Source organism: Bactrocera tryoni, chromosome 5 (assembly GCF_016617805.1).
Source record: "Bactrocera tryoni isolate S06 chromosome 5, CSIRO_BtryS06_freeze2, whole genome shotgun sequence".
NCBI classification, from domain to species: Eukaryota; Metazoa; Arthropoda; class Insecta; order Diptera; family Tephritidae; genus Bactrocera; species Bactrocera tryoni.
The window spans coordinates 72,358,870-72,369,762 of NC_052503.1; positions in this window are offsets into that span (position 1 = coordinate 72,358,870).

The window sequence follows — 10,893 nt, forward strand, 5'->3', positions numbered from 1 at the left end:
CGCGGTGTGAGTGCAATTGGTGAGTCGCTGGCTGACAAGTGCGTATGCAGGTGCAGTCATTTATTTTTGTATAATTTTCGCGCTGCTTTATGTACAACAAGGTGAATATGTGTTTCTATTTACCGCTACAAATGCATATATGTAGGTATGGATTAAGAGTGGGTTGGTGCAAGCGTTAAATGAAAACTCATTTCCTTTGATCTATCATTTGGTCGTTTTTATGCAATCGTTTGGGCAAGTTATATATAACGGTGCATACTCAAACATATACATACATATATACATACTTGCACATATGTAAACCATTTGCATATCCATTTTCTCACACACTCATATATGTTTTAACACATACACACACATATATCCACATTTGATTTTTGCATTTCTGCCTCCGCCGCTACAACTCCGTACGCGTTGCTGCTCGCTTGCATGGCGTAACCAGCGTTCAGCGAAAAACTTTGTAGTGAAACATTTTCGTGTTTGATTTGTTTCTAGCTTGCTAGACATGTATTTGTTTTTATTGTTTTTATTTTTTGGCTTTCGATTTTTTATTATTTTTAGTCTGATTCAAAGACTTCACTTTCTATTTCACTGGTATTTGACATAGAAGTCTAGGCGAGCGCGCGGCAGGTAATTTGTAGAGTGTGTGTGCTCTGAGTGAAGGGAGGAACGTATGAATGTGGGGGGGCATAAGTGACGGTGCGCGTATATTTCGGTTGCAGTTGGGAGAGGGTGTTACGGGGAATGGGTTATTAGAACTAGAATATGTAAGGCGCATAAAGAGGAAAATTGCGATAACTTCTGTTGCGGAAGCATTAAATTGTATAAACTGAGGTAAAAGTCATGAGTTGAAAAATTTTGAGTTGAAGAAAATTACTGTAAGACAATAGTTAAATCAAAAGCTTAGTTTAAGTTTCTTAAAATACTTGATATGTTATTTATTTGTCGGAATTGAAACAGTAATACATATAAAAGTAAAATTATCTACAGGTCGATCGCTAAGTTTGTATGGCAGCTATATGCTATAGTGAGCCGATCTGAAATATTTCTACAGATATTGTAGCGTTTGCTTAGATAATATCTCAAGTCAAATTTCATGAAGACATCTCATAAAATGAAAAAGTTTTTCATACTAGCACTTGATTTGGATCATTCAGTTTGTATGGCAGCTATATGCTATAGTGAGCCGATCTGAAATATTTCTACAGATATTGTAGCGTTTGCTTAGATAATATCTCAAGTCAAATTTCATGAAGATATCTCAACAAATGAAAAAGTTCTCCATACAAGCAGTTGTTTCCGACCGTTCAGTTTGTATGGAAGCTATAAGCTGTAGTGGTCCAATAACGGCGTTTTCAACAAATGAGCAGCTTATTGAGGAGAAAAAAGGTGTGTACAAAATTTCAGATATATAGCTCAAAAACTTATGGGACTGGTTCAAAATAGTTATTTTGTTTGTTTGAGATAACTTCATGGTGCTCTGAAGATAAGTTTCTAACTTTGAAGATCTAAGAAACGGCATTTGACCTTCGAATTCCTACTTTTGTAGACAAAGCTGGCATAATACATCGGAGAGAAGACCTATTTGACATGTTTTTATTTCACTTAACTGTTTCAGATGTTCCACAACACTCCAATATCTACCGCAGCACACATTCAGCAATTATATGTGCTGAATAAAATGCTGATGGTTTCTTCTTCTTTATTGGCGTAGACGCGGCCTACGCGGTTATAGCATCTGATGGTTTAGACACTTTCCTTTCTTACCAAATCTACAAACGTCCTCGTTAATTTCAATATTTCAATATCTTTTGGTATAATTCAGTACTTAAGGTTCTGAACCTGACTATATCATTAAGTATAGACAATAAAAAAAAAATTACTAAGCATTTTCTCGTATATTTCAGTATCTTAAGGTTCGGAAACTAACTATGTCATTAAGTATAGACAAAAATAGAAGGTTATCTAAACATTTTCTTGTAATATTGATAGACAAAGCTCGTGCAGAAGAAATCTTTAAGGTCGCTTAGTTACTCAGTAAGGTGTATTTACAGACACCTCTTAATATTTTGAGTAGTTCGACTCTGACTTATGTCGAAAAGCTAAAAATTCGATCTGAGAAACCAATATGAAACTAACTCATTAAGTATAGACAGAAGCTCGCTTAAGATTTGCTCGAAATATTGCAGATAAAAGTCGTGTTGTAGCGACCACTAAAGTTGGTTAGCTAACCCAGTAATATATCTCTCAATATTTTGAGGAGTTCGACCCCTAATTCTACCAAACGAAAGCTACTGAGAACTCCACCCAGCTGTAAAGGATCTTTTCTCGATTGTTTTTGTTTTACTGACATTCGGCAAAGAAAAAATTGTTGAATATAACGTCATTATTGTTGTTGTGAATATATTGTAACTACTTAATTGTACTTTGACATCAGCACTTCGGCACAATTTTGAAAACAACGTCAAAGCATGCAGCAACTTTCTAACTAACTACACAAGAGCGCGTACATACCTTAGTATATAAGTATATGGGTAAAAAAAGTACGCACTACCTTGAAAATTTTCGCAGCAGGAAGAAATCTACATACCAACAACAAACGAAGCAAAAATAATCATAATTCAACTAAAAAGTAGCGAGGAACACATTGCAAATAATGAAAGCACAAAAAAATAAATGCAAGCGCACAACGAATGCCTGATAGAATACAATTTAACAACAACAACAGCAACAGCAACATCAAGATTAATCGGCAAACGCAAGAGCCCTTTCACCGCAACAGAAAAGTCCCGTTCCGCACGTCTACGTCCGTCGCGTCCACCCAGCAGCCGCAGAGCACTTCAAACCAAGCATACACCAACGCGTCGCTCTTTGTTGATGTGCAGGAAATTTGGCAACAATGCAGCCGAAAAAAATTTGCCACTCACCCGCCGCCACGAAGCAAGATCCCCCAATCCAACGCAAGCAAGCGGCAGCAAGCAAGAGCCGAAACTTTGTGTGAGCACCAATTTGCACAGCTCGCCGTAAAGACGACGAGACGAAAGCGAAGGCAAATGCGTTGGTATTTTTGGTTTGGCAGCGCGTTGTCAGAGAATTCGCAAACTGCACGAAATCTAAACAGTGAGATGTGAGCGAGCGATTTTAGAAGCCGGTTGAGCAAACTGCCGGCTGAATTCTGCACGAATTGTAATGAAATTTGCGAATTTCACAAACACAAACGCACATTTACTTATTGCTCAGTTTGGGCGCAGCTATCAGGCTGTCACACACAGACACAACTGCGTTAACTGCATAGAGCGCACAAGTTGTGAGAGCACAGCGCGCCACTAAACAGAATAGTGTTAGTGAGTTTGGCGCTTAATACGTTTGTATTTATAGCGACGCGCCGTGCCGGGGTGGCCGGCACACTACCCGTACACGAATGGCGCTCACGCCGCTACACAAATGTGCCTGCGGCGCTACAGCTGTTGCCAGTTAGTATTAGTGCTTGCTTTGTGTTTTGTGTTACAGTGTTAGTATTTTATAGTGACTTCGTCGCAAAAAAAAAAACTCATTTTATGTGCTTCGTATTCGTTTTGTGTGCCTTCGTGTGCGCAAAACTCTTTTTTCGTGTTTGCGAGCAATAAAAAACCGAAGTCGCCATCAACGCCGACTTCGTCATCATCAGCAAATCATCAGCAACAAAAGCGCAAAAAAGCAACAAAAGTAAAATGTACGAAAGCGCACACGAAAAAGCGAAAATTTTTGCCAACGCTTTGGCTTTTTGCAAAGTTTTGCGAATTTTTTGTGTGTTCACTTCATTCGCTACTTTGCTGGCGCATACACTTTCGCACTTTGCACACAAAACAACAATGGCGCACAACAACAATTGCACACTATTATGCGAAACTTTAAGTTAGTGTGCGGCGCGGCGATAACAATCGCGCGTGGTATAGGTTAAGAACTAATTTCCCATTAAGCATTCTATTCAGGCGCTCAACCGCGCCGCGCCAACCGCTGCCGCTTGCGCGCCCTCATGTGCGCTCCATTTCTGCCATGCTATCTATCATTCTATGGCATTGTTTCCTCGCTTTTGTTGTTGTTGTTGTTTTGCTTTTGTAGCCGCAAATTTGCGAATTGTTTGCCGCTTACTTATATCGCAGTGTCGTATCTTTGCTTCGTTCGCTTTTTGTGTCGTATACAACTCTATGCGTTGTTGTGGCGATAAAGCGCGTCTAATCGCATCGCATATACTTCGGTTTGTGCGCGGCTAAAGCGTATCGCCGGCTTCTTAATCGAATACGCGCACATCAACGCCCGCAGCGGAATTGGCGCTTCTTTTGGCTCGGCATTGGAGGGGGCGCGTTCGCCATATTTCTGTGCTGATTTTGTGTGCTTACTTTTTGAGTCTTGCTTCATTCGGCGTTTCGTTGTATTCTTCGTGGCTTTTTTTGGTACTCTATATTCTGTAATGATGTTTTGCAATTTCTGGTTGTACATCTTTTGCGCTCATCTGTTTTTCTAATTCGTCCAGCTGCTCCATTATCGTCTTTTGTATTCACATTCCGTAAGTCTGTCAGCCTTTAGGTCGGTTTTTATCTATTTTCGTGCTAATGCGAACTAGCGAAGTTCATTTCGCATGCTGTGCCGCGCTTTAAGATATGTAGGTATGCCGTAAGTGAAGTACATAAACCCGCAGGCGATAAATTTTTACAAAATTTAGTGACAGTAGGACGAACTAGTGCAATATATATATTTTTTTTCATATACTAAATTTCTTTTATTTGAAAAAATTAAAATGATATGAGTGTAGGCGCCTGTTTACAGAGTTTATGAAGAGTCAGTTCACTTTGTATAACTAATGGAATAACCAAAGCCTTTACCCAAAATTCATAGCACAATTACGGTTTGGATAAGACAGACCTAATCACACTATAGAACTTATAGGATATAACTTTAAGAGGATTTTTGACCCCAACTGCCCAGTTAAATCATTCTAAAATGAAACAGCTTACTTTCAGGCCTTTTATTCTTTTGTTTAGATAATAAATTAGTAACAAAATTCATCGAGACAGAATTGTTTGCTTTTTTCTCAGTCTTCTTTGGTAAAAGTACAGCTTGAATATTTGGTAAAACAAAATTATCATATTTATTCCAACTATGTTCATTTTATCTATTAAATATCTTATTTACGAAAACATTGCAAACTATAATTTACATATTTTACTAAACCATATCCACCGTTTCTTCTCAGACCCAGTCATCCATGCTTTGTAGAACTTCTCAAATATATCTGATATACATTAGATCTCGTCATATTTCCTTCAATGGTATTCCGAGATATCTGAGATTTCTCATAGGTATAACTTGATAGTTATTTGTTTTCCTAAATATATAAACAGGTTCATCTAAGCATATATAATATTTCATCTAAGCGATGCTCTACCATCCAAGTCTTTCAGCACTTCCACTCAAGATCCTTATATCTAACCAAAAATCATACTCATGAAGATATTAAAATATAGTAAGATTATGTTTTCCTAAAACCACTCCTAAATCTATAAACTGGTTCGTCAAAGCGATTCTCCGTCATCCAAGTGTTTCAGTATTTCTCAAATATATCTGACTAATATTATATCTCTACTAATATCTAATATGTTACTTTTCCAACATTCTAACGATATATGCCAGTCTATCTTGTGAAGAATATATGTTTTGTAACACTGTGCCAAAATGCTCCATATGTCAGTTCAGTAAGAAGCTGCTTTGCGGCGAAGCTTATTGATTCAAGTAGTCACTTGGAAAACAATAAACATAATAATAATAAAAATATCATACAAAACAGAGAATTAAACAAGGGCGGCTGTTAATAGGATCATCAAATCGTTGTCGAAGCGCACATATGTATATATATATATATATATATATGTATACATTCCAGAAAAAATGACATTACAAACTGGGAAAATATGTTGAAAGTGCGTGTATGAAGATTAATGATGTGCTATGCTTTGTTTGGTTAGGTTGAATTTATTGTAATTGTGATAATTAGAAAAAAGGAAAGGTGGAAAGACAAAGCGAAACCAAACAAGGGAATCACTTCGATATTTTAGTCGAATCTTTCAGCAGAAATGAAAGTGGAAATAACTAAACCACAGGGTACTCTTCGTATGGTTGCACGTTAGAAGATTGAGGAGAAGCTTATAAGCTATGCTATATTTTAGGTAATACCGGATATACGTATACTGTTCGTCGTCTCGCGTAGTCCTCGCAGATTCACATATCACTTCTTAGAAGCTCATATCTTTAGTTACCGAATTTCTAAACCATATATGTAAGTGACTCTCAATAGCAAAAGTTATACTGCTGTAAGTCTGTCATGGGTCTTCGCTTAGATTTGATAATAGTGGAGACCTTAATTTCCACGAGCTTCGCACGTTGTGTTTGGAACAGTGTTTTCTTCACAGTTATAGTAATTGAACTGAGCTTTAGGGGTTCAAGCCAAAATACTTGAATCACCAAGTCGCCGAGCCTAGTACTGCTTCTCGTTTCTTTGCTCACATATCCACGAGTAAGGCATGTGCGGGAACTCGCTGGAGGAGAGCTCTTTTACGCATAGATCAAAACTTATGGGGAGAATTAGTGGAGGATAACGCTGTCAAGAATTTTCCATCAACTCCAGTTTTAGGCTTCCCAACCTTTGTAGCGTATTCCAAGTGGAGGTAGCAGTGGATCCACTGTTTCCTTTAGAAAGGGAACTACTCACTTCGTTAGTAGCGCAGCGATACTATTAGCCTTGAGTTCGCTGACCGACTAGACTGATTTGGGTGCCTGGCCACAGCGGTAATGCAGGAAAGGCTAATGCATTTTCTGGGACTGGTACTTCGGTCTCAATAACGGTGGAATCGTCCTATCCCTTGGCTTGCTACTGGACAGTTGTGCTTCAGACCAGTTTAGCAATCGTTGGTCAGCTTTGCAGTTGCAAGATTCTGTCAGCCCAGGGTAAATCGGACCGTTGGTCCTCGGACCAGCTGTCCGTTGATATAGTAAAATTTCTTCTTGAATATCCCGAAATTCCCAGATCAAGGCAAAAACACATCGGATATCGTATTTTTAGCCTAAAAAAATTTCTGATAGGTTCAGCGTGTTTTGCCGATAGTTGATATTCAACTATAGGAAGGAGTATTTCATCTGGCTTCACAAAGGACTGTACATAACAGTCTTAAGTGTAATCGCCGGCCATACAGAGTAGCTAAACTAACCTAACTTAACCTGCAGTAATTGAAAAGTCAGCAGTCTTGCAAGAACCCTTATCTTTTGTGAGAGGGAATTAGTTAAGTCCAAACGCAGTAAACTATAAATGATTCTCGTTCCCACGAAAGTCGGGTCTACGTAACCGGAACGGACTCAGATTTTTATCCAGCCAAAGACTGCCAATTCGCCACATTTCTGCCTTTACAACAACAACAACAAATGATTACACTTTAACAACTCTAGCGCCTATCGATTAATAAATTTTAATTTGTATTATTTTTTTTCGCAAATATCAATTTAGTTTCATCTATCTCAGTATGTCTTCTGCTCAGCTGTAAGCTATGTGAGTGCGTTTGTATGCGCGAGCAAACTTTTAACAGGCAATTTTTGTTCGTCTCTTTGCCGACTTCGTACTTTGTATTTTCGCGTGGCTGTGTTTGGCACTTGAGCACTGTTTAGAGCGCGCATCAAGCAGCGACGACGACGACGACGACGCCAACACACACGAAGCTATACAAATTTACATGCAAAAAAAAAGAATTAAATGTGTGCAAATACAAGCACATAAAAAGCACTTATTTAACGCGCTCTACACAAGCTTAAAGCGATTGTGTACAAATGCGCGTGTGGTGTTAGTAGTGGTGTGTGTTTGTTGTAGTTCGTGTAGAATGGAAAAATACTACCCGCATCGCTTAATCAATTTTTTACGTAGCGCGATTGGGTTTTTTGCCTTTGTTAGCACTAAATATTTCTTCGATTTTGTTTGCACGAGTTTTATTGCTTTTTCTATTTTTGTTGTTTCAAAAGTTTTTTTTGCTGTTTTTGTTTCCCGGCACAACGCTTTTGCCTCCGCCGCTCACTATTGACGCGAATTTGTTGCAAATCGCTAGCGCAATAAAAGCGTAATAATATTTACACGCATGCATACATATGTACATACAAACAGGCAAGCGCTTGCTGCCTAGAATAAAAAGTACAACAACAGCATAGCTTAGCTATCGCTGAAAAGTGTACTAATTTTTCTTTGCCTTGCAGCAACCGAAATCGCAAACATTTTGGCAATGTTTTTCGCATTTTGCCGCGTGGCTTTCTCACTGTGCGGCGCGGTCGGCAGTGGAGCGAGTTAATGGCACAACAAAAGACTTTAAATTTGGCGTTTTCTGCTCGTTTTTTCGTGTTTTTGCTAACTTCACCACAACTTTTTGGTAGTTTTTTTTTGCTTTTTTTTTACTTTGTCTCATGATTTGCGCGAGTATAACATCATCACTCCCAAAAAAGCGCCAAACATTGCCGGAGTGGCAGCAAATAGCAAAGCCAGCAGGCGGCAAATGTTGTGGAGTTCGTACAATTCCAGAAAAACAAAGCGTTATAAATAGAATTTGCTCATATGTACCTACAGCTGTTGTTGTTGTTAGTTGCTAGGTGGTATAAACGCTTTTGATTTTGAAGTTTAAAAATTCCTCATTTTAGTGTTTAGGAGTTTGAGAGTTAGTAAGTGATAGCTGTATGCGAATGTTGGTATTATATAGAGTGTGATCATAGATCAAAAAATGTTTTTAAAAGCAAAAAATGTTATTGATACTATTTAATGATGTAGGGTCAGTATGATTCGAAAAAAATCCTTTTTTTTCTCCGTGACCGGATAACAGTTGTGTTGGATTGAAAGCCGACTTCACCTAATTTTGGCTTATCCATTAGTTTAGGTATGCTGATAAAACTCTGAGGGTTGCGGTGCTAAGCTCCGTATAGTAAGGACGCTGATTATCGTCGACATTAGGAGCTTTCTCTTTCCTTGGCTGGGGCCACATTTGAGTCCGTATAATGATCTGATTAAGCTTTCTGCGCTACTTCTATGTCTCGTGCTGTAATTACTGCTGCAATGTTGTCCAAGTAGCCAATTAGGTATGACTCGTCTGTCATTTCGAGTTTGGCATTTCGAGTTTTAGTATAGCGTCGTTTCTGGTATTCCACAAGTCTGGGCCTCTTTATGCAAAAAAACATTACTGAAATAAAATAAATCCACTACGAAAAAAAAAATATATAGAAAATTTATTCATTGCAATTTTTTAAATTTTCTAAAAAAATGTTGCTGAAATAAAATAAATCCATTTACAAAAAAATTATTAAGCACTTTAGTTGCAATATTTCATAATTTCTAAAAAAAATACTAAAAAAATAAATCCACTAATAAAAATAAATCTTAAAATAATACAAATTATTTAAGCACTTTGTTGCCAAGTGTGATATTTTCAAAAAAAATTTGACAAATAAAATAAATCCATTTAAAAAATCCATTTTGCAAAATTTATTTAAGCACGTTCGATTGCAATTTTCGATATTTTCTTAAAAAAACACTAAAAAAATATAAATCCACAACTAAAAAAATAATAAAAATTATTTAAGCACTTTAGTTGCAATGTTTCATACTTCCTAAAAAAAATTATTAGAATGCGGTTTTTCAATCACAGTGAAAAATTCACCGGTAATGAATTATCGCTCATCACTTATATGTAAATGCATATGTAAATGTATATACATTATTTTTACATATATTCATAAAAAAATTTTCAGAATAATAATTTATTTAAATTTTTTTTTATTTATTTTCAGGTATGTATGTTGTATTTAGAACTGATGCTAAATTCATTCGAGTACCTATAATATTAAGTAAGTTCAAATTTACTAGAAAAAAATATATATAAAAATTATTTAAGCACTTTAATTGCAGTTTTTGATTTATTCTAAAAAGAAAATACTGAAAACAAATAATTCCAATTCGAAAAAAATTATAAAATTTATTTTTTTGAATTTTTTGAAAAAATATTTTTGATGTTTTAAAATTTTTTTTAATGTTTTGTAAATAAATCGTTTTTTTTATACTAATAACAAATAAGGGGAGCTTTTTTTTATAAAAAAGAAGAATTACTCAAATTCACTGCGGAAAAAATTTATTTATTGGTTATTTTTTGTTTTTTGTTTTATATACTTGATTTTTTCTGAAATTTTTTTTTTGATTTTTTGTAAGGAAAGCGTTCTTTTAATAATAATAATATAGAAGAGACGCTTTTTTATTCTTTATGAACAAAAATTTAATTTTTCTAAAACAAAATATACTAACTTTAAATCAAAAATTGTTTTGAAATTATTTCTAAATATTTTCAATTTGTAAAACGTACGAAAAAACATGCCTTTTAGCCTAATATCCAACAAAATATGCAAATGAAACATCTATGCACTCTACATACAAATATGTGTACATATGTACATGCATATATACGTGCCTAGCTAAGTAATTCTACTTGTATGCCGGCATTTTGACATCTCGACTAAATAACGCGCGCATTCACCCAGCTATCGCTTCTATTTTTGCTATTTTTACCGGCAAAATTATCGCTGGTGGAGGTACGTATTCGTAGCTTGACTAGCTTACAGTGTAGAGATGACAAACGACTTAAAAGAACAAACAAAAAGGCACTCAATACTCGCTGTACGCGACTATATACGTGTGTATGCATGTAAATATGTACATATATGCAAAATTATGATAACTAGCAGTCAGTAGAATAATAAAATGAAGACATGAAGTGAAATAGTAATGAAAAGTTGCTTTAGACATGCATATAAGTATATAAATATATACATACATACATAAATATTATA